General features: G+C 36.1%; 1 long non-coding RNA gene across 1 annotated transcript; it reads left to right on the forward strand.

Moving 5' to 3' along the window:
* Nucleotides 1-23231: 23231 nt before the first annotated feature.
* Nucleotides 23232-25198, forward strand: LOC110470321 (uncharacterized). Its single transcript, XR_002465387.1, has 3 exons — nt 23232-23267; nt 24043-24087; nt 25070-25198. It is a non-coding gene; the product is annotated as an uncharacterized LOC110470321 (long non-coding RNA).

Here is a 25198-nt window from a genome sequence, read left to right on the forward strand (position 1 = left end):
ATTACATAGGTGCAGATAGATCTTGGTTGGAATCAGGAGGGCTGCCTGTGATGGATTTATGCTGGATTACAGTTTACATTCTCAGGTTCCATCTCAGATGGAAAATCTCCTCACTGAATTTTTGTTAGAAGCATCAATTGACAGTGACACATTTGTTTGGTTTGCTGGACAAAGTTTTCAAAATATTTTTGCTCAGTCTTTGGTATTTGGACTTCTAATCTACAGTCAAATTTACAAAACATATTTCCTACATCCAGTCCAAGGTATGGAGACTTTTTCAATTTTAGGCAATTTCTTCACCTTTAGGAAGTCCTCAGGTTGGAGGGGAAAGGAGCATCATTTTATGTGATCGCATTCATGTTTTTCTACTTCTATTATCAATATCTCTTTACTAAATTCTTATTTAATTAAGCTTAAGTTAAGATACTGATGCTTTTAGGAGTAGAGAAGGTACATCTTTACCTATCTCCTTGATTTATAAGGCTAAATATTCCACTGGTTGATTTTTCTATTTTTTTAACCAAAAAAAAAAAAAATAGCATAAGCAGTTTGTCTGAAGTAACCAGGGAACAGTGACAGTATTTTTTCCAAAATCTGTAATGTGGGAGCATACATTTTCTGGGTGCTGTCTTTCAAGAACTAATCTGTTGTAATTGTTATTAGTTTCTATATTTTTTTCTAAAAAGTCATTGTTATTGTGGTGAGAATGAAATAGTTCTCTGAGAAAGGCAGCCATAATAAAAGCATTTTCTTCAGTTATTTTTTTCACTGTGGCTCCAATTGCTGCATCTATATGACAAGATTTGCATTTTGAAGACAAGATCACTTAAGTGGTTGTCTTTTAAAAATGTTGAGTCAGAGTTTTTAGTGTTGTAGATAGTTTCAAGTACCAAAAGTTCTAGAAGTAATCCAATAGTAATTACTATAAATTTTTAACAAAAGGTTGTATATTTGAGTTATGTTTGGCTTATTTTCTTTATGCTTGATTAAGATGCAAATGGAAATTTTAGTTCCTGAATAACCATTTTATACATCAGTTTTGAAAACAAGTCAAGTTAGTATAAGATTTGTTGCATAATAATATTCTGTTAGTCTAGAAGCAGCTCACAAGATGAAGATATAAGGAAATTCTTCACCATCAGCTAAAGTAAATTGAGTTGTGCTACACAGTGCTCATGCCTAATATGTACAAATAGCTCATATCCAATAAATGGCTCTTGTTCCAAGTAATTGAGAAGTCTTTGTTTATATAAATTAGCTAGTTGAGCCACCTAAGCAAGTTTTTTCTTCTGATGCTTTAAAAAAAGGATGAATAAATGGAGACAAAACAATTATTGTTATTTTCAGTTACCAACCTATCCATGGTCAGACACTCGTATGGGTCAGACTTCTCATATGTTGTCATTAAAGAATAAGCCTACCGTGAGCTGTGTCATTGATCTGTCTTCCTGAGCCATTCATGTTCTTCCTTATAATTTTCTGAAAGTATATTTTCTCTCATCCTACTACTATCAAGTACTTTGGGATTAATCTTCTTTTAGAACTGCGAAAATGGTTTGGATATAAAGTAGGAGATGGAGTTCTGATGCAATGACACCTAATCAAGTCCTGAAGTAATTATCACAGGACTGATTTCAGTGCAGTAAGCTATCTGCAGAAATGATAATAGGTGTTGCTCAAGCCTGGCACACCTAACTTGGTGTTTCCCAAGCCATATAAATAAATAGTCTTCCCTGCGTACCCACACCTCTCCTGTCACACCATTTCTGAGCAAAGAAGGGTCCTTAATCTAGATTAGCAAATAGATTGAAGCAGACACCCTCCTGTTTTCATAACACTAAGTAGAATTTTGATATACTTGCAAGTGGAGAGTATAATTACCATTATCCTCTGGTACTATAAGTGACATTGCTGTTACTGGCTCCCAATCTTCATCTTTAGGAACCTATTGGTTTTCATGCAATACCACAAAAAGAAAGCTACTTTAAACTTCAGCTCAGATGATGCATTTTCTCTAACCTTAAATTCAACCTTGCATTATTAAATACTTTTATTAAGAAACACTTCTGTTAGGAAAAATAGCATAAGAAACAGCTGATTCTGTGCTTATTAATGTGCCTCTAGTCATTCCAATACACTGAATATGCTCTACAGGTAGCTTTAGCCTTGTAAATGAAAATTACATTAAGTCCTCATATACTATATGGTATGGTTTTGATTTTCATTCTTCATTAGCACTTCATTTTTGTATGATCCACTGGATTTCTGCATGTCAAGTAAACCATTTTTGAAAAATTCAATTTTTTCTAATTCTGAACTACAAAACAATATCAATAAATCATAGTTGATCAAATAGTTGATCTTCAGTAGAAAGAAAATCAGATTACTAAGATGAGTTGCAAACTCAAACTCCCCAGCATTCCAAGTCAAGACTCGTGTCATTTAGAACTTTGGAATGCAGCAAATAATTTGCTTTACAGACTGTTGATGAACTTGAAGATAGTTTATGGCTGAGAATTATCATCAGTTCAGTGTGAGATTCTACAGCACAAAGCCAGGAAAGAGCAGATATCCTTAGGCTGCTGCAAGATCTGTTCCAAAAATTAATTGTAGGGTAAGTCTAATGAAACTGTTGAAAACAGGATATGATGAAATATGAAGCACTCCTTTGGCTCCCTCACAACACCCTGCCTCCTCTTTCCATATTCTCTCTCAAAATAAATAGCGTGGCTGGGTTGAAACCAGAGTGCCACTAATGCTACACTTTCAATTTTATTTTCTGAGTTTCTGTGGTTGTTAAATACTGGAGACTGAGCCATAAATAGACACAATTTTCAGAGATCCCCATTTTTTACCTTATATCCTGATTTGGAGATTATCTCATGTGTGTTTGTTTAGACAAAAATTCAGGGCCTTACTGGACCCCTATTTCTGTAGGACAGTGTGGATTAAATCTTCGCCCATGTTGCAGTAATGAACTCATGGTTGCACTGTTCTAAACTTCACCATAGTGAAAATGGTCTAGTTTAGTAATGCTGCAGCCTGTATTTCTCAGTCTTGTATTGCAAATATTAAAGAAACAATTTCACAAGATTTCTGAATCATGAGAGGATGGTCAAAAGGGACTGACTAAAATGAACACACCTAGAAGGTTGTGTCTTGAAGGCATTTGAACATACATTTCCTGTTCTAGCAATAAGTCAAAACACTGCTCTAATTTATTATTCTTCACATTTTTACAATACATGAGCAGTTCTAATAAGTTATTATTTAATGATGTGAAATGTCTCTCTCGACTGCTTACAGGAATTTCAGTTTCTCATTTCCACAAGTGGCATTGCAGATCAATATCAGCAGCTTGGCTGACTAAGCCAAAGCTGTGGAGATCATTGGATTTTGGTCCAACCCCAATGTTGATGTGAGGGAGTTCTACAGCAGCAGTCTCCCCTTTAGCTAGAAAAGCAAAAGTACTGAGAATTCAGGATTGCAAATTCAACCATACAAACCTACCTGAGTAGAAAAATACTAATCCTTGTTCTCAGTATTTACAATGCTGGCAATATTTTCCTTTCTTGGGGGGGGGGGTGGGGGGGTGGTTTATTAGTTGCATGTCCCAAAATGAATTTGCCCAGAATTTCTGTTTATTGTTTCTCATCTCCACATCATCTGCAGTCAGCTGCCACAGCACACTGAGACACCAGTGTGTGTCCAATTAGCTTGTGTTTCCACAAGAGGGAATTGGAATCTTGGTTACTATTAACCAAGAGGCCAGAAAAATTTGTGATGTGTCCCCATTAGTGACAATATTAATTCATAATAAATTAAGGTCCATTCCATTTCTCTAGGGCTCCAGGTCAGTGTCAGCCTTTGAACTATGTCTTGAAGCCTTCCAACAAAGTGACCCTCTACAATTAAACATCACTTTGCCAGAATATAAATTATAAATTTATAAAATTTCAGGTACCTTGCAGCTAAGCAACTAGACATTACAATTTGAGGTTTATTATATATATGAACATTGAAGAGTGAATTTCTCTACTCTGTACTTACTAATGCCATGTATTACAAACATGAATTATAATGGAAGTTAATTTTTATGCTCTGAAATTATAAACTTCCTCTTGTTGCTCTTAAAGATTTAATACTGAGATAGGAAAAAAAGGCAAATTTGATTCAGACGATAGCTAGGCCACTGATCATTTTTTTTTGGTCATCTCTGCCTTTCTCTTGTAACTCTGCATGGACATTTGCATGGGGAGAAAATTGAAAGTTTATGACTTTCAAAGACCTCTAATTGCTCTCACAAAAAGCTGACAGGGAAAGAGCTGCACATAAAAATAATGTCTAGTAGTGTTCTCAGTCCTTTAGAGCTACTTTTGGGTCACTCAAACCTGAAGCTTTGCCAATGTAAAGGTGGAAAATGAGTATTATTTGCAACTCTTACTTTGGGAACTCAGTCCAGTCCAGTCAAATATTTTACTTTGCTGGCCCTTTTCTCTATTTTTTTTCTCATTTCAATATTTATATGTTTCTGCCTTCTAAGCAAGGCACAAGAGTTTGTCCAATTTAAGAGCTCTGTATTCTTGATATGATAGTTTCTGTAGCTGCATGGTATGGTATGTCCTTTATCATTTCACACAGCTCGAATTAGATGGAAAGATAATCACCTGGGGAGTTGGAGAATGAGCTGGCTGGCCTCAATACACAGTATTATATTTTTATCCACTCATCTAGCCAAACAGATTTCAAAAGCAAGATTCAAAGAAAAAATAAGTAAACTGTAACTGCTTCCTTCCATGTTTTAAATGCCTACCCCCATTTTCTTGTACTTTTTAAATTCCTAATTTTCATGAAATTTACATACACCTTCTTCCTAACACTTATTTTGAAGAGTGGTTTACTTCTGTTGTTTTTTACATATCAACTATATGGTAGCTTGTACCTGTACAATCCTTCTGCGAGCATTTCATTAGAAGAAATAGGCCAAATTTTAATACTCTCGACCTTGCCCATTCCAGTTAATCCACTCCCAGCTGTACATCTTCTAATGCCTACCTTAGTCATGCCAAGCTCACATTTTTCTCCACTGAGTGTTAGGTCCTGCTGGCAGACACTGCTTGTCAGTTAAAAGTAGGGCTCATTCTCAGCTATAAACCTCTGTGTTGTTTTAAGCAAGTGTAGACCTGTCCAGACCTCTTAGCGAGATCATCTTAGACACAGTAGTTACTGCATTCCTTTAGCTGAAAGCAAATATTTGGAACTTAGATGCCGTGACGTAATTTTAAAACTAGAGATTCTAGTGTATAAACACATGCTAGAAAAAAGTCTCAGCTTTAGTGGATTATCAGTTTTAGGTGTAGGACAGGCCTTGCCCCATTTCTTCTGTTTTTGGGCTATCTGCAGAACAGGTGAATCTTATTGTTTTAAAATTTAGAATAAATTAACCTGAAAGTTTTCAGAGGTTTAATGCTGTCTCCTGTAGCATATCTTCTATTATTTGACTTGCAAGAATCTGAATTGAGCATCTTAGTAGAAATAGGTTTTGAGATCTTTCTTGTTGCAAAGGGTTTACTGAACACAAACCCTTCCATCCAACAAAACCAGATGGAAAAGAGTAAGAGAAGTGGAGCAGTCTGTTCAGGTATTCCTGCATCTAATTTCTAATCTTAATATAATAGTTCATAATTTGTCATTGATTTAAAGTACTGATACTAACAGCGTTAGCATTATTCAGACACTACCAAGCAGAAACATTCACTTTCAATATGTGCTATACATTCCTATTTCAACTCATTTATTATTGAGGTTTTGAAATTTGCTATAGCAGATGGTAATCTTTTCTTCCTTTAGAGATATTGACCAATTAGATCATGTGTGTTTCCTAATATACTAGTTGCAGAATGAATATTTTAGGCTGCTCACTCACTGTAAGAGCTCTGGACACATATATATCATAATTTGCCTTCTGTTTTGCTTGTATTGATGTGAATCAACTCACTTGGTGATAGAACTGAACAGTGCGACTAGGTACAAATCTATTTACATTACACCTTTTGTCCCTACTCAGAATTATTCACTTTCCAATTATACAGTAGTTCATTAGGCACCAGTGTGATATTGTAGAATGTCCTGATCTTTAAGATATGACACAATGAAATGTGACAGGTATGAGAGGATCCTTATTTGGCTGTGTTGCTGTGGATAGATTTCAGAACATCATTGCAAAATGGTGTGCTGAAATCCTAAATGCTGTTTATCTAGCTACTTACCCTGTGTTTGACTGGTCATGTGAACATCACAGTTGTTCCAAGATCTCATATTTTTTTCTGAACTGTGGCTCTTCTGTGCACAGATAATGTTTCCTAGAGAAAATTCATTTAGATTTCTAAAGCATTCTGATTTGGATGGACCAGTGCTACAGTTTGTAGTGCTACTATGATTGGACTTTGATGTTGGGAAGGATGGATAAATATAATTATTCATAAATAATACAGCCGGGATGAGAACGGTCCTCCCTGCTGGCTGGACCATTACCCTTACCTACAGATAAGTCCAAAAGTCAAGTGGACTGTTCCATCTCACCCCCCAAAATGTATGGTTCACCCCGCACCTGTAACCCTCCCCTAAAACATCAAGTGCTGTAACCCCATTGGCCCAAGCCTTGTTCCAGCCCGCCTTGAAGCCCCTGATAAGGGGTCTCCGAGGGGCCAGACGCTCTCTTGGATCTTCCCCCCGCTTAGGATCCCCACCCTCTCCTAGAGCATCCTCTTCTCTCTCCCCTCCCCCATCCCAGCCTCGTCACGTGCTGCGTCTGGCAGCTCCAAGCAAGACCTTTCTCCATCCCTAATAAACCTGATATCCCAAGAGCAGCCTTCAGAGATCTCTCGTCTCCATTCATCTAAACCATCCTGGAGTACAGCGCTCCCTACACTTTATTTCTGCTATGATTGTCATACACACCTATAATTCCATGAATGCTATGCTTTACCTTTGGGAATATCTTCTGCAGACAGTGATACAAGAACAGCTTTCTTTGTCTCTCACATACTATGTTCTTAATTGTACAATGCTTCTGTTCTTCCTTGGTATTTAGTAACATGTATTTGGTGAAAAGGAATACTTGATTAAGTTTCTTTTTCAAGTAAAAAGGTGGCTTGTTATTTCATGTACTCAAGGCACTTGCTGTGGATATCAACATTTTTCATTTGTGGGATATCGGTTATTTACAAACAGCATACATAAACAGATATATTTCCTTCAGGCAATGTTTTAATTTGAAGGGGGAAACAACATGTGGTCATTGACATTATATCAACATTAAAACATCACAAAGAATTTAGGCGACCAGTATAAATCCTTATCACAAATGAAATGAAAATTGCTGTGGTAGAAGCAGAATCATTAATTTCAAGTTGTTGCCTAAAAATATGTTACCAATCATTTTGTCAGCTTGAATTGTTTAAGGTTGTAGGAGATAGTCATCACATTTTTCATGGCCAAAAGCAGTTTAGAAGCATATTTGATATCCCATCATCTCTTCAGTAAAAGGAACATAAACCTTAAAAAATCCAAATCCCAGCAAATATAGATAAGAAGAAGAGAGATGATGGGACACTGGGAGAGGTGAAGTTCTGGGAAATTAGAACTGCTGAGTATGTGTATTTAACATTTGATACCTACATCCACAGGGGTGTTCCAGAAAGGTTATGTGGGGCTTTTTAGAGATCCTAAGCTGCTGTGATTGCCACTGACTGTATGAATTAGATATTTTTTCACAAATGCATTCAGACTTCACAGATACATTCCCATCTAAGAGTATGTGAATGCCAGACACATTAGTTCAAGTCCCTTTGCTTTCTAGAATATCAGAGGGAAAATCAACAAAGAATCAATTTATGTGCTACTGTCTATGACTGATCTGTCAAATGGTGGGTTGTACTAATCCATAGCAAATTTTAAAGCCCATAGGCATTTCTCTAAATCTTTTGTAGTCTGATGTCTGCAATTAGATTCTAACAGTAGAGAAAGGATGTTTTATTTTCTAAAGACAGTATCTCTTCCCACAGACTTACAGATCATTAAAAATTTGTCTTGATTTTGGGGTCCAGACAGTATGCACAGTTACCACACACGAAGGAAAACAAAAATTTCTCACTAAGTGACTCACTTGCTTGGCCAATCTTGTCTGTGTAATGCAGAATTGTGATATTGTTATAAAGTGACTCTCCTATAACCGTCCCAGCAAACATAATCGCGGTATTGCTGTTTACTCTGACAGCAGCTTCTTTCCATCCAAGAAGCTCAGCAAATTTCACAACCATTAAGCCTCCCAATGAAATAGTTAAATGTCATTATCTCATTTTCTAGATGAGGCATATAGAAATTAATGACTTGTTAGAGTCAAACAGGAAATTTGTGACAGAGCAAAGAAGAGATGGCAGCTCCTCCAGCTCTCATGCCTATTTTTTAGTTTTCAAAATTATTCATTTTTTCCTCCAATAAGAGCCACTCCTGGTTTTGGAACAGCACTATAAATGAATGAACTGAAAGGCTCAGTTATTGAATAAGTAAAAGAAAAGTACGAAGAGCAGTTCTGCTGCTTTTCTAGCAATATAATGGAACAACTATGCACAGTTGTTGGCACAGGATTGCTTTTAACTAGAAACACACTAGAATCTAGATCTCAATTTGAAAAAGGTGAGAGAGGGGAAGGAAGACCTCAATGGTTTGATATAGCACTAGAAACCTGGAATAAACAGCATAGAAGAAATAGTTTTGTTTGATCTGCTATCAATGCCTTAAATGTGCTGATTCATCCCTGGGCTTCTTGATTTGGCTGTGGCTGCATCTCACTAATTCTGTTTAAACTGAGCAAAAAGCAGTGTTCACTGCTGAAGTTCATTTAAGTTTCTCACACATAAAGAAATCCCCATTAAGTCCACTAACTGTTCTGATACACAAACACAAGGAAATAAGATGTGAAATTCATCATATTAGTGCTTACACAAAATACATCAGTGATTTTTTTTTGAAAACTACTGTAAAAGTGAAACACTTTAGGATGTCTGTTTTAATTTTTTAGATTATTTTTGCCATTTTTTACTTGATACATAGTGCCATTTATAGTGTAATACTGTCTATACAGAAGATAATATGCTATCTCTATGTTTGTGTGTATATATACATACATATAGATATATCCACATTGTATGAAGATAATATGCTATGTGTGTGTGTGTGTATAAATAGATCCACATTAAATTTATGAAATTTTGAGCTGATTTATATTGTACAGCAAAGGATGGTGGAGAGTTTTAAATGCAGGAGTAGAAATGGGAAAGTTTGTGTCCTGAGAGAAATATGTATGAATCTTTGAAAATAATTACTGCATGTATTTATTGTATGGATATTATCCAGCCCACCTACTTAGGTTTAAATTAGAGGAGTCCCTTAGGAGGAATTTCTGGCAGAGGTGAAAATAAAGTACAATCTTGTAGATAATCAAGAGCGCTAATTAAAAAGTAAGAAAGCTGGGCATCATGCTCAGCCTGACTCTGACCTGGGCTGATGAATTTTTTTCCAGTCAAGGTTAGGGTGGAAGATGATGCTTATGAAATCTTAAAGATGCTGGCCTATGCAGAGAAAGGAGTTGAGTGAACTTTTCAGGGAGTGTCACTGAGTGCTGACAAGGACTGATGCATACCATGAGTGGCAGCAGACTTTCTATATGACCTTGGCCGAGTCACTTAATCCCTCTGTGACTTGGTTTCCTCATCTGCAGGATTGGGTGTAAACAGTAATACTTCCCTGCCTCACAGGGAGCTGTGGGGATGACTTCGTTGCTGTTTGCAGGGTGTGCTCAGAGACAAACAGGAAGAATGCAGTGGAAGTGTTACTATTTGTTGCTGGAAACCTGTGCAATATCAAATGCCTTGTTGAGCCTGTCCTGGAAAATATATTTTTAATGGGCTATTTCTTGGGAATTGGATATTATTGGAAACCACATGAGCCCATCACACCTTCCCTATTTGCTCTGCTACCTTTCTGCTCTCCAGTAGTTGTGCACACATAGTTAGGCAAAATTAAACAACCTCTCTTCCCATAAAAAGTATGCGTCTTTCTAGAATGACAGATTTTTTGGCTTCTGTAAATGAGGAAACTGGGACTACCCAAATCTACAGTCACATTCTCTTACCTAGGAACAACATGTATAGATTGACATAAAGATAAGTAATCTTCTTAACCTTTAGTCACACTTTTGAAGGAGTTAATAGCAAGTGTTTAAAGTTGATTTTGAATTCCAAAGGAATGTTCACTAGTAAGGACATCTCCCATTTGGCTTGAGAGATTGAAAGAAACTCTTAGAAGCTGCAGCTCTATGCTTATTAATAACAGATCCAAGCCTTTTTTGATCACACAGTGGTGCAGGTCTCGTGCATATCTGTTACAGACATGTAATGATGTGACCCCAAGTTACCTAAAATTCAGTTAGCCTAAGCAGCCAACATTTTTCAATGTCTGGATATCCACCAGCAAAGGGAGTTTATACAATCCAGTTTTGTATCCTGTATCTATGCTGCTTTTGACCCAGTACTCTTGGATTGGCAGAAACTCTAAAGCTGAATTTACATGTCTGAATCCCTGCTGCTCACTCACCAGTGGACCATACAGGCATAGATGTGCACTGCCTTAACCCCACTGTGCAGAATTTTCTAGGCCACAGGGACTTAGAAATAGCCTGTAAACATATTTCAGTGGTACTTGAAGTATTCTGGATCTATAAATACAAATTACAGTCAAAGAGAATTTTTCAGTAATACTAGTAGGTAATGCATGTAAGAGAGACCATTTATCTTCTCCATGACTGGGAAAACAGTGAATTTTTGTTGTTAATATTAAGGCTCCAATTTTCTCATGTACAGCATATCTTGGTAGCAGGATCCTTCTACTATAATTTCTTCCATTCCATTAACATGTTTAGGTTTACTTAAATTTGAATGTAGAGTCTGGTCAATCATTGACAAATGGTAGTCATTGTGGCTTATATGAAGTGTTGCATATGTTTGCAGCCACACCCAGGCACTCACCTTAAAAGCGCATAGGGACAATACCACTTGTTAGCTTGCACAATGCATGAGATAACGTGATGCAATGCTCAGATGTCATTGCTCTGTATGTGCTGGTCACGTCGGGTGTTTCTCCTGAGCACCATGTTAAGTGCATGGCACCATCAGCTCTGCACAGTCTTGTTCACTCTCATCTCTACTGGGACACAGAAGGTTTGGCAGAAGTAATTCATTTGATCACTCCCTTTCTGCTCTTATGTCAAGTCAAGGCAAACCTGTTTTTTGCTCACTAATTTTCATATAAGGCTCCCAGTGACTTCATCTATCTAGGACTTTCAGGGTGTGAACCATTTTGTTATTTATAGAATTACTTATTTTTTTACACTAATGTTGGCAGGATTTAAATCAGACAGGAAAACTGCTAACATGAGTGAAGACAAGAAATTAAAGACAACAAGGAGTTGAAATTTTTTAATATGTAGGAAAGGATAATTTTTATATCTTTTTTTTCCCTAGAAAAATGTGGTTTGCTGAATTATCAGAGTTGAATGTTTATCAGGAAGACATTTAACATATTTCCTTGGGAGAGCAAAATATACTATGTAAATTTTAGTTGGTTTTACAATTTTAAAATATAATTATTTTGAAGAATACCACCATATTTATATCTAGAGTTATTCTGAACAATATGTAATATTATTGTATTATATGTTGGTGTATTTTCAATATGGGAATCTATTTATCGAGCATAGGAAAGAAAATGTTCCTTTATAAATAAAAAATGTGGCAATACTTTATGTCCTGGGAAACAGGATGTAAATATTGACATGCTAGTATAAGGCAGGAGGCAGGCTGGTTATGAAGGAAGACTAAATTAATCTGTCTTTTCATTTAATCATTATTCACATAGCTGATAAGAATCCATACCACTAAACTTAGACTAGAATGTTTTTGAAAATAACTTCTATTGAATACTCTGGAGTTATACACAAAAAGTATACAATTATTTCATCCTCCTATCACACTAATACTGTACACTGAGAAAGCCGCTTTCATTTGGAGACGAAATGTGGAATACTACAGAAATTTCTCAGATGGTCAAAATAGATGTCAGGAGAGCAAACTTCATTTCTGTAATTTTTAGGGATTATTCTTGACCTTCCCTGTTTAAGCAAGGAAGAAACAAAGAAAAAGACTGGGAGAGCTTGGGAAGGCACCTGGCACTTAAGAGGAGCCAAGGATGTTCAGAAACAGTTGTGATTTTTTCCAGAACTCTGAAAAATAGTGCTTGGAAGAAATGAAGTTTCTCTCTCTCCCTTCCCACTCACTTTTACTGTTCCATAGAGTCAGTTTGGATTACTTAGCAAAGGTTGTTATAAACTCAGCTCCTCATATCTTTAAGAGCACTTGTTATGTACGTTTTCTCTGAAATAATTTTGGAGTGGCTACTGTTACAACATTCATTGTGTCCAGCACATGTGAGGCATCTGAGCAAAGAGTTTGCCAATTCTCCTGCCCAGGCCAAGACTCAGGAGTATATCTATTGCCTATGGGAAACAGCAAAGCAGTTTGAGGATACCAGACCCTGATGAAAAAAAATCACCTATTTTACCATGTTATTTACATATGTATGTTGGCTTTAGCTAAAGATTTTTTAGGCTTTCTAACCTTTCCAGTTGTAATGTAAACTGCCAGATTAAAAATAATCTTTGGCTCAGTTGTTGCAGAGAGCAAGCAGAAAACTGTTGAGGGTCATGAAAGTGGTTGGAGGTCCTGATGTCAGTAAGGAAGAAGGAAGTGGGCTGCTTATTCTGATTTGTTTTAAACAGTTTTTAGTAGAAACAAGGTAGTACTGGAAAGAAAGTCTGCCAGGGTTTGCAGTCCTTTAGTCAAGAAGACAGTCTTTTGTTTATGTGAGTAGCTGGCTTCCCCTGTGTCCATCATGTACCTTTTAAAATTTTCACCTACTGCCCACAGATATCCCCTTCCTTACGGTGTTCTGGACTCTGGCCTCTCTTCCATGCTTCCTGGCTTCTTCCTAAAATGAATTGGCCCACTGTCGGTGGGACAAATCTAACGTGATTATTTTAAAGAAAGACCAGGTAACTCCTTATGGGCTACATACAATCAAAGATCTAAAAAAAGAGGCGAATATTCCCACGGGAATTTGCATTGAAGGTATTCCAAGCACCAGGGAATTCCATGTGCACACAATGTAGTGTTGTTCTGCACAGGAGTTTCAGTACATAGCAAACTTTGTAATCATGGTTTCACTGGAGTCGGGAGTTTGCCACTTGTTCAACTGGTATTTAAATTATGATCTCAAAATTGTCCTTTCAAGTGTGTGGACCTGAAAAAGACTTTATTTTTTAAACTGGCATTTTAGAGTACAGGTAAATTAATACTGAATCAGTCTTCTATATTTGATTCAGTGGGAATACTGTTCCTTTGTAATAAACCGCAAGCAGAGGGTTGTGTAAGAGGGACGCACGTTTACAGCTCTCACATTGTAAACTAATGGTCTGAGTCTTTACCAGCTTATTCACAGTAGTGTTTTATTAGCGCTACAGCCAACAAAAGCATATTGCTTGTGTTATCTATGCTACTTTATAACCATATTACCAAGATTACAGCAATTCATTGCCTGACATTTATCTATCTGACTGTCAAATCAAATATTCATGGAGTGCTCACTGCTGCTCAAAGTAGCCTGGAGAAATAGTTCTGATCCCTCTGGTTACCTCTCAGTACTTTCTAGCTGGTTGTGAGGGAGGTCTTGCATTATGCATTTGCAAGATCCCATCTCTTTGGTTATATGTTTCTGGTGTGAGCACTTGTCATTCCTTTACTGTGTAATTTATTTGATGGTGTTACTGGTATGTTATTGCATTTGTGGTGTGCAGCATGATTTTGCATTGCTATTTATAACATTGGTATTAATGGTAAGTTTGGTGGTATAGTAAGAGAAGAAAGATTGTGATCTCCTTCCCGATGGATACCAGCAGATAGGAAATAATGCATTTCATAATAGAACAATATAAATAAAATGCTACTCATTAATTAAAGGTAATTAACTGAAAGAGAATACAGTTAGTTAAATGCACTGAATCTTAAAATTAGCTAATTTTCTTAAAATGCTGTGAGCATTTTGAATTTAAATACATTTTAAATGTATGAACATTAAGGAATTGAAGAAGGCTCTTATAAATAGTTTTTGGTTAAAGGATTTCCATTAACCAAAGACTCATAGAGTCACAGAAATCCTTGTTTAAATAGGAATGTTTGTCATACTGCTAAGGTCTTTGAAAATGTCCAGAAGAGGTCAACAAAGCTGGTGAAAGGGCTGAAAGCAATGTCGCCTTAGGCGCACCAAAGAAGTTTGGGCTTGTCTAGTTTGGAGAAAAGGAGGCTGAGGGGTGACCTCATTGACCTCCACAACTTCCTGAGAAGGGGAAGTGGAGAGGGAGGTGCTGATGTCTTCTCCCTGGTGTCCAGTATAGGACTTGTGGGAATGGTTCAAAGCTGCTCTGGGGGAGGTTCAGAGTGGACATTAGGAAGCATTTTTTACTGAGAGGTTGGTCGTGCATTGTAACAGGTTTCCTAGGGAGGTAGTCAAAGCCCCAGGCCTGTCAGTGTTTGAGAGGCATTTAGAAAGGCATGAATTAGACAAATAATTGTAGATCCCATCCAAATGAAAATATTCTATTCTATATGTCATTCAGCTTTTGGACTTCTCCCAATCTCCAGTAAAGACCTTGTGAAAATCTTCTGAAGAGTAAAAGAAATATTTGTTTTGAGTGCAGGTCAGTTGCAATAACTTCAGATTATTCCCACAAGGTGCATGAGAAGAAACAGCATAATTAACTCTTTGCTGTGAGAAAACACTTGGAAGTATGACATTCATTAGAATTTTCCAAGTCTTTTCCAACTGTGAAAAAGGAGTAGAAAAGTGAAAAAGCAGTACCAGAATACTCTGTGGTAACAGATTAATAAGACTAATACAGAATATTTTACCAGAATTGTTATGAAATATTAGTAAGGGTTTTTTGTATAGCATAATCCTTTTGTTTTTAGTCAACATACTGGTTTAGGGTACCAGCCTTCAGAAGCCCTGCCTGTGCCAGATGCCTCGATAAAGGTCAGAGGGGTGTGACTCACCTGTGAGGAGGGTGTTGTCACCGCCAGCTCTGGGCAGGACAGTCCCACCTGTGGTGTCCCAATTTCCAGGGCAGATCACAGCCGGCCCTGATTGGCCGCGTTGGCTCCCGCCTTGGCACGGATTGGCCGAGCCTTCCACCTCCTCTGTCTCATCTTGCTGGGGCACCGGCACTGCCCGGCTGCAGCTCCTCCGCACTGACCACAGAGGCACCGGAGGATGCCCACGCACCGGCACTCGGTCGATAAGGTGTGTTGGTGGGGATGTGGTGGACAGGGTGCACACCAACTGGGGATGCTTATTCTCGAGGGATGGAGAATAAGTCTGTGATGCTCATCAGGAGTGTCTAGGAGAAGGAGAAAAATACTCATAAAGAATGGGAATAGAAAGGGATATACAGGAGACAGTCTTAAACTGTTGGCAGGATGGACTTGCAAGAACTGTGTTTTTCAAATTATAGGATAGGTATTTATCATATTCACTAAATGCTCTATATTTAAAAGCTTTTAAAACAACTTTTGTCTCTATTCAGAAGTTTGCCCAAGGCTTTGGAGGAGCAAACCACCAAAGTGCCTCGTCCCAAGTCCAGGAGACTTTGCAGTAGCTAACTAGCAGGGATTTAATTGTTGGCCTGAAGACACATTAGACTAAATATGGAAAAGGATTCTTAAGGTAGCAGCTCAGGTGTTGGAAAGGTGAGGGCCACATAGACTCATAGAGAGAAAAGTTTGAATCTGTGATAAAAAAAATTATAATTTTTCTATCAGATGGAGGAACTGAGGATATATTTAATTTTTCATCATTATATCCAATTAAAATTTTGCAAATAATATTTATTTGCTAGAATTCTCTATGCTTCCATATTATAAATATTTAATTTTTGTTTCTTTACATTTTTCATGGAGAAAATGTAAAATATGTGATGCAAGGTAACATGATTGCATGGAGTATGTATTGGAACTCAGAGCCCATGGAAGTTTTCTGCCTCAGGTCTGCACTTGGAATTTTTTAAATGCTAATATCTCTCTTTCTCATCTAAAAGCTAGTTCCAAAAGATGACATGATGAGACTCATAGAATACCTCTTGAACTATTAAATCAGAGAGCTGATGCAAAGAGAAGGCATCTCAACTGTGTTTCAACTTGTTGTACTTATATTTCTGGCTCTTTTCTAACAAGAAAAAGAGGAAAGATTTCAGACTGGCCTTCTTTCATGGCAGAGTGCAGTTCCAAACTATTTTCCAATCCTAGCTAAACTAGGACTTTGTGCTTTGAAATTGAACATCTAATTAGAAACAGACTTTTTTTTTGTCTCTCCATGAGTCAGAGAGAGATTTCAACAACACAGTGTTTCTGTGTTGATATTAAATCACTGTTTACTGCATCTCTTGATATAATAGCACCCACATGCTGTATTTAAAACTTAATTAGAGGTGGGCCACGTCAAAATCGTCACAAGAGATTGGATAGCCGCACCCAGCGTGCTGATACCAAAACATGATGCTTACCAGGATCCCATTAGAGTGACACTTTGATGAGGCTTTGGAGAGGACGGTCTTCATCTGCTTTACAGATGCAATAACTTGAGTCCATCACTTTCCTGGTTGGTGCACTGAGTAGTTGTGACACCATGCAAACCTTCATCATCCTACTTGGAAATCTTCCAGCATTTCACTGTCACCTGTTTTATTATTTGTTGACTCAATGGCTTTTTAAAAAGTTGTTAGAGTTCAGAGTTAAGCACATGAATGTTCAGAGTTGTGTATTCTTCCCCTGCTTCCAGATGCTTCTTTTACTTATTTCATTAGCACATACAAAACCAAACCATCTTACACAGTTATGCATGATTTAAGATGCACAGGTAGATGGTACAAATTGAGCATACCTCTTACATTGTGTTTGAAATGCTTTAAAAAATCTCAAGTAAATCTCTCCATTCTTTCTGTTACTCTCTGTTGTGTCACATGAGGCAATCTTGTGGCAGACAGCATGTAACATAGCATTATTAAATATTTCTGGAGATTGAGCAGTTGTATCAGCAATTTTGTAGCTGGAAGAGTGAGTGGTTCATAAGATTTAATGGCCTTTTAACTATGTAGTGCTATAGTTGAATATTTAGGTTTTGAACATGGGCTGAAAAATCTGATATTAAACACCTGAGAATACTTTTGGGAAATGTTTCCTTTCTTTCTTGGAAACAGTTTACCATCATTGCAAGTGAATTATAAAGAAAATACATTTTTTCTTTATGGACAACCCTGGAAGACTGGACTTTAGTCTTGTCTCTTAGTTATTTTTTGTGAATTTCTATACTGGTTATAGTTTCTTTACTGGTTATAGTTATTGTTTACTAATGGGAAGTATGCAGTAGTAATTTAGTATTTTAAAACTGTTTAGAAGTTCCAGAGGACTTTGCAGAAATCTTTTATTAAATCCTTCAGGAAACAAATACTTTGAAATTCTTTAAGAGTACTCTGGGGCATTTAACTAGATTTCTTGACCAACTTGTGGAAGTGAGAGTAGGGAAAGCCGTCAAAGAAGAGCATGCTAATTATGGTTATATCTACAATTTGAGAGAGCAAGGATTCCCTCTGAGCTCTTGCATAACCAGGGAGCTGAGCTAAATCTGCTGGTGTGACAATGAGGAACTTTGTTTTAAGGACTTTTCTAGTTCAAAGGTGTAATGCAGCAGACATGGCTGTTAGTGGATTGCTGACATGTAATCTGAAAATTTAAACTTCCATCAATTATTCAGTATTTTTAAATTATAATATTTGTGTGTCTTATTGCACTTTTCTGTCAATGTATATAAGTATTTTATTTTAATTATTTTTCTTCAAAATACATGAATGCAAAGAAAGAGCAGCTTTCTAGGCTTGCTTTGTTTCCTGTCCTGGAGAAAAGCAGATATTTGCCAAACAAGGCAACTACTTAAAAGAAGTTACTATGATCTGTATTGTCTTTTTGTTCCACAGATGAGGAGACACTCCTGCTTTATTTTTTTGTTCTGTGGGGTATTTTTGCCTGGAATCCTTGGTTTTCCACAGACAAATACCTCAATTGATTGTGATTCTCTGTTACCAAACTATGAAGCTGAACCACAGACATCTGCACCACCATATATTATTGCTGTATCTTTTGATAACTTTGAGCCAGGAAATGAAGTCCAAGGTAAAGAATCTGAATGACATAAAATCTTTAACTGTGTCTTCCAAAATTACCAATCTTCATAAAAATCCCCCCATTTCCCTCTCAGTCTAGATAATTTATTTTTAAACTTCAATCTTGTTCATGTATACCTGAGATATTATTATTTTTTATGTTTTTTATCTGTATGTACATACTTGTATTACTGAAAATGCATTCTTTCTTTCTTTTTTTCTTTATGTAATAAATATATATTAACTTTATGCTGTAATTTTTGTGACAATTAAAATGGAGTGGGACAGCTCAATTAGTCCAGGCCAAACTGGACTAATAATTAGTTGCTCTTTAACTTCGTATTTGATTATTTGCTGTTGAATCAAGCCTCTGCAATACAAAGGGATCCTACTCATTAGTTATTCACATGCTGTCATCCTACAGGAAAGGAAGAATTCAGGGCGCAGTATGAGACTATTTAAGAGTGATACATTTTGAGTCACCCTTCTAAGAGCTGCATCCCAGATTTTATCACATTGCAGGAGGAGGAGCACTTGTGGTTTAAGCTCCCTTTTTATTTTCCTAATCCCAAATTGCTCTCTGGATGGAGCACCTTAACAGCCTTGTTTCTTCACACTGTGATGCCATCTCATGGTGCTGTCACACTTCAAGTAACTTGTGAATGCTTCTTTTTCTAGTCATTCATACTAGAAGAAGCATGGAAGTGGAAGAGAGTTGTGACCTGTCACATGTCTGTTGGATCTCAGTAGCTAAAAAAAAGCATTATTGACAAGTAGTTACTCTCTAGCTGGGATTCTGTTTTACTTTGACCTAGTAGCATGGATGTACTTCCATGGAGAATGATGTATAGGGAGAAGAATGGAGAAGCCTTAGAGCCCTGTTGTGGCTGCCCTTCTTGGGAAAGCATGTGAAGGGCATCCTTTTAGGATGGGAGGGCTCTTTCAATACTCTTCAAATATTTAAAATACTATTGACAGAAAATTGGGGGATGTATTTAAGTATATTCAGATTGTTCAGTAAGTTAAATGAGATATATCATGACAAAAATATTGAATCCCAGATGCTACTAACCTTGCCTTTTTTTGTCCCTTTTTTTCCCTAATGATGGATTTTTTAGCAGTCCTTTTTTCATGCTCCCCACTGTAAGCACCTAGTACATGGTCTCAGGGGGCCACATTAGGACCCCTTGCTTGAGTCTGCTGCAGTTTCACTGTGACATGCCACGTGCCACTCCTACAGATCATCCCTGCTGCATTTAGCCCTGCATTCAAGGGCTCCATGTCATTGCTTCTGGGACACCTGGGGAAATTAGTGAATTAGGACTGAAAGTTGATGAAAAATTGGAAGGCTAATTATGCAGATGTTTGGAAATACTGAATTATTGAAGTATGATTGATTGGTCTTTGCCTTGATTTCTGTGTCATTCCCACTTAATCTGTCCTTGTTTTTAATAACAACGGATATCTTTGTTCATAAACCATTATTCTGATTCCATTCTCTACTAATGGAATTAGCAGAGAAAAGTTATAATAGATCATAGCAAATTTGGTTATGTCTTTTGAAATCTAATTTCAGTATTGATACACACAAAGCACAAAACTGCTCTCTACCATAATTTTCTGAGCTCTTTCAGTAACAAAATTTGAGTAATATTGATTAGCTCATATAATTATTAACTTTTCATATTTAATGTAGAACATGGAAGCCAAACTGTTATCTATCTTTCCAGTTCTAATACATTAAATAAATGTTTCTGCATTTCAACCTTATGCAAAAGCTAATCTTTTCTTTTAAAACAGGTAGAAAGAAATGCAATTCTCTTTCTCCTGTAGCATTTTTGACTTTGTACGCCTGATTAGACAGAAAATAAATAACCTTTTTGTTAACAGGGCCACTTCACATTTAGTAGAGCAGAATTCCTTTTGAAATTGTCAGTAAATCATAAATTTCATGTTACTTTACAGAGAAGCACCTTTCCACATTTTCTCCTTCACCTTTATTGTCATTCCCCTTATAATAAAGAAAGGTGTTTTAAATGTTTTTTTCTTAGAATTGTACAGGGCTTAAAGGAATATCTGCACTGTGCAGAAATCTTCACAATGCAATCTTGTGCCTTGGCATGAAGCAAATTGCATGGTAAACATTTAGGCAGTTTTAGTGGTATATGAAATTTATATTTCTCAAAATGCTTCTTTTCACAGTAACTCTAGAAGCACTTGGAGATGCTGGGTTTAAAGGATTTAATCTACAAGCTCGAGAAATCGATGGAGATGTTCCTGTTGGTACTTTTAAAATTACAGATCCAAACACAAAAGGCTTGGAATGTCATAACATGACGGTATGTGTGTAGTCTTTGGAATATTTACTGAAGCTTGGGTTTCTTTTAAGCAATAGAAGTAGGGATCATTTTTATACAGCAAAGCTATTTTATCAGTAGAGTTTAAAAGATTAGGTTTTCTCAAGAACTTCATCTACCCTTTATATGTGATATGAACCTAATGTAGAAATTCCCTGGCTCTTTGTAGCAGGACACCACTGTTACCTGTTGTAGTAGAGACAGTTTCTGTAAAAGTATAGCTAAAAGTCACTCTTACATCTTATATAATTATTTGTATTTCTTTTTAATTGCAGAATTCAGCAGTAATTAATGCCAATTCAGATGTGAAACAGAAGGTTACAACAACATGGATTGCTCCACAGAATGTTAGAGAGCTTCAATTTATGTAAATATTTGGTTTTTGGGTTTTTTGCCTTGAAATTTTCTTTCTGTATTGAGATAGACCTGTGTTGCTGTTTGAGATATTCTTGTTCAACATAGGTTTTTTTCATAGTTTGCTATAACTTCACACTATGTTCATTAAATTATTTCCATTTCAAGATATATTTGTAAAAGTTAATGTCCTAAAGACCTTAATATATGTAAATAATTCCATTAAGCATAATATTATTAATGAATCTTTGAGTAGCCATTTTTACACTTTTAATTCTTTAATTACAACAGCAACAAAATATGAATGTAACTCCTTCCCTGAAAAAATGAAATTCAGACCTATCCAGTTATACCTTTCTTCATTTTTAATAGTGACAGAATAGTAATTCTTCTAATATAAATTTTAAAATTAGTGTATGACCTATTAAGTGAGTTCTAAAAACAGGGGAAGACATATTTAGCCTACCTTTAATGCTACATTTCTTGCAGATGTGAACTTTGTAAAAACACCACCTACTCTAACAATTGCATGCTTGAAGTATATTGGAAAAAGCCTAAATATTTGATAGTTTGCATTCTTTGAAGTGAAGATTTATGATAGGGCCATCTTTGCCTTGCTTCATTAAATCTTGAGGAATACCAAGAACAGGCAAAAGAATACCAAACTGCAATTGCTTCCACTCATTATTGCCATAAAAATCAGTTCACCATCATAGATGCAGATTGTCAGAATATGTGGGACAATTCTTCTGGACATTTAAGCCAATGCTCCTCACTTTTGTCAGTGCTTCTTCAAACATTGTCTTTCCCTCTTCTGCTTGTTCTCAGCATCTGTTTTAGTTATCTTCAAATTTATGCTGGGTGATAATACAAGCCACTACAAGGAAAAGTATTCTGTGGAACTTGCACTTAAAAACAGAACACAGTGGATATTCTTGGCTGGGGGCAAAGGGGGACAAGAGTTTATTAGTATTTTATATTGAAATACGCTGATAAAAATAAATTATTTTGTTTTCTCTCTAGTGCAACTGTTGTTCAAAATCTAGAGAACTTTTGGGTTGGAATTCAAAGCAAAAGTCTCACACCTACACATTCTGAGTCAGTTAATGTGACAGGAAAAAGTAAAAGGAAGGTATGTATATTTTAGTGTATTTGAATGATAGAAATTAATACAGTAATTAAAGTATCTTTGGCTTGATACAAGATATACATTTGTTGTCATTTATTCATTAACTAAGGCAAAATCATTAGATGTTTTCAATAATTTCAATTTAACTGCCTAATCCTTTTATAAAAATGATGAAAAAATGAAGTTAATACTCTTTTTCTCCTACAGAAATGAGGAAAGTAATAATGTATTTATCAAAACAATCCATATCTTAAAGCAAAAAAAAATAAAAGAAAATTTGTAATAGAAATGTACTGTACTTCTTACGTACAGTGCTGTTCTTAACTGCTGCCCCAGCCCCTGGGAATTGTAACCCCAGCATATTCTTGAAAGGAGTTGGTAACATGTTTTTTGCCAATAATTATGCTTCTATGAAACACATTAAACTTTGGCAGCTCAAGTAAAGGAAGTCTCCTCAAATCTACTGTGTTGGACTGCAGCAGCAGTGATTTATGTGAATTTGTAATGTAACCAAGAATGAACACCTGTCTTAAATCTCTCACTTCAGCAAGTGTATTTTCTGTTTCCGATAATAAGCTACTTCTTTTTATTCTGTGAATAATTTGGTAATGTTTCATCTTCTGTTTTTTCCCCCACAGCTTATGATAGAATTAGAATGTAGCAAGGTAAGAGCAATTTTTCTTCAATTTCCCAACTTCCAGTTACCTCAGTTTTAGAATTCTTCTCCTACTGGTCCAGTTGTTTCATGCTTGTAGCATGAAGATTCTATTATACCATTAAAATTACTTTCCTATCAGGATGTCATTTATGCTTTATTTTTTTTTATTCAGTTCTGATTTTTTTTGAATTAGTTAACATCAGTTTGCAGATGAGATTGTTAAAATGTGTAATATGTTAGCAATTAAACCTTTGATTTCTTCACTCAGACCATCCATGTGAATTCAGTTGATTTCCTGTTTAAAGTAGTGCCAGTCAATAAACAGTAACTGGAACCTGTATTCTCTTGCAGCGTGGAGGGACTTACTCAACAGGCCGATGTATCATGGTAAATATTCCTTCTCCAAAGACATTGACATTCTGCTAACTGCCCAGGATCTCAAGGCCTAGTCAAAAGTTGCTTCTAGATATGTCTTTATCCCCCCTGTAACTCAATTTAATTTTCTTTTTGTTAGTTTATCTTTGTTGATTAAAAATCAAAAACTGTCCAAAGGGTTGTGAGCCTTGTTACCATTTCCTTCTGCAGATTCTCTCTGCTAATCTGTAGTAGCTCTATAATAGAAGTTTTCTTTTTCTCTTTTAACTCTTTATTCTTAATGTTTTCTTACTTTTCAGGATCACTTATTTACTTGCCTTCTGCAAATCATGATCTAGATAAAAAATATAGCTATTTGATTTTTTTCCTTTGAAAACTTTCACTGGCAGTGCAGGGAAGAAGCCTCTTTTCCTTCTTTGCTTTTTAACAGTAAATATGCTAATGATTACCTAGCCATATTAGTAAAAAGCTTTCATCTGCTTTTAATGATTGTGGTGGTGTAGATCTCCTCCTCAATGATGGACATCAAGTATGGGAGATGAAATACAAAAGGATGCAAGCAGCAGAATTATGTTATTTATAACAGCTGGATTGCCACGGTTTTGAATATTTGTCTTGAAAGATCTCTGAAATAATTTTAATAGTATCAGTTGGTGGAATGAATGAATAGAAAACTACTTTGTGAGTTCTTCCTTTTCCCACCAAGTAGAACTTTCTTTCCTAAAAATCACTTATTTAAAATAAATTTTCAGCCAGATAATAAATACCAGTCTGTTTTTTTTTTCAGGTTGGACCTTCTGGTTCCTCTCAGAACAGCTATTCAGGCAGTCAGGTATGAGTCCTAAATTCCAGTATTTGTATGTTTTCCTTCAGTAACCTTGAATGACTAAAATTCTGTAATGTGAGGTGATTTAGTACTGTACTGATATATCTTCTCTGCTGATTAACCCAGAATGGCAGAGGTGTGTATCCAGCAAATAGTGTGTTTGTACCTGGGCTGGGTTCAAATACCTCCACTCCTCTGAACTCAACAGCTTGCTCCAGTTTAATGTCTGTATTGCTTTTAACACTGGACTATATTTGCAGTTGAAAATTTGGGGCCATCACTGCCTAGTTAGCCTTTTAAAATTTCTGGGGTATACATGTCTGCATTGCCACTACTTTCACTTCATTAATCACAACAAGGTATATTTGGTTTTTAGTTTATTATCTCCACTATCATATATATGCCTATTTTCCCTTTAAGTCTTAGATACTTTCTGGTATGTCTCCAGTTTCTTGAACTGATGTTATCAAGGACATACTTCTTACTACTTACTAGTGGTTATATGTATTAGTGAATTATCTGGTAATATTCCATTTCTTCAATCTTTATTGCTTGTAATGAATACCAGATACAGAGAAATACAAATTATTTTCATGCATATGCTAAAACCTAGTTTCCATGTTTTTTTAATATATAATACATATTCTTTTCTAAGAGTTGAGCTTCTCATCTTGTCATATAAGTACTTGAAGTTACTCATTTTTTTATAAAATATAAGCCATTCAGTAACATTCTGAAAGATTTCATGACCAGTGACAAAGCTGATGAAATTTATAAGAAATACAGATGATGTCTCACAATAAATTACAATCAATACAGGCAGTGCCAGTGAACTGGTAACCTCTTTACTTGCTTATCCCTTGCTTGTATATACACATTATCAGCTGCACAGCTTTTCATGCCATAAATAGCATGGCATTGGGTTTTTTTCTCTCTTGCCCATTTGAGTTTTTTATATGGAAATATTTAACTTCTGTTTTTATTTCAGGGTGGAGTAGTCTACACAATAAGCAAGAGTGGATGTACACCTGTAAGCACTATTTTTACATTCTCTTTTTTGTCCCCAGCATAACTATATTTATGGTAACTTTCAATGGCATTATTTGATAAATGTTTA

Source organism: Lonchura striata, chromosome 9 (assembly GCF_046129695.1).
Source record: "Lonchura striata isolate bLonStr1 chromosome 9, bLonStr1.mat, whole genome shotgun sequence".
Taxonomy (NCBI): Eukaryota; Metazoa; Chordata; class Aves; order Passeriformes; family Estrildidae; genus Lonchura; species Lonchura striata.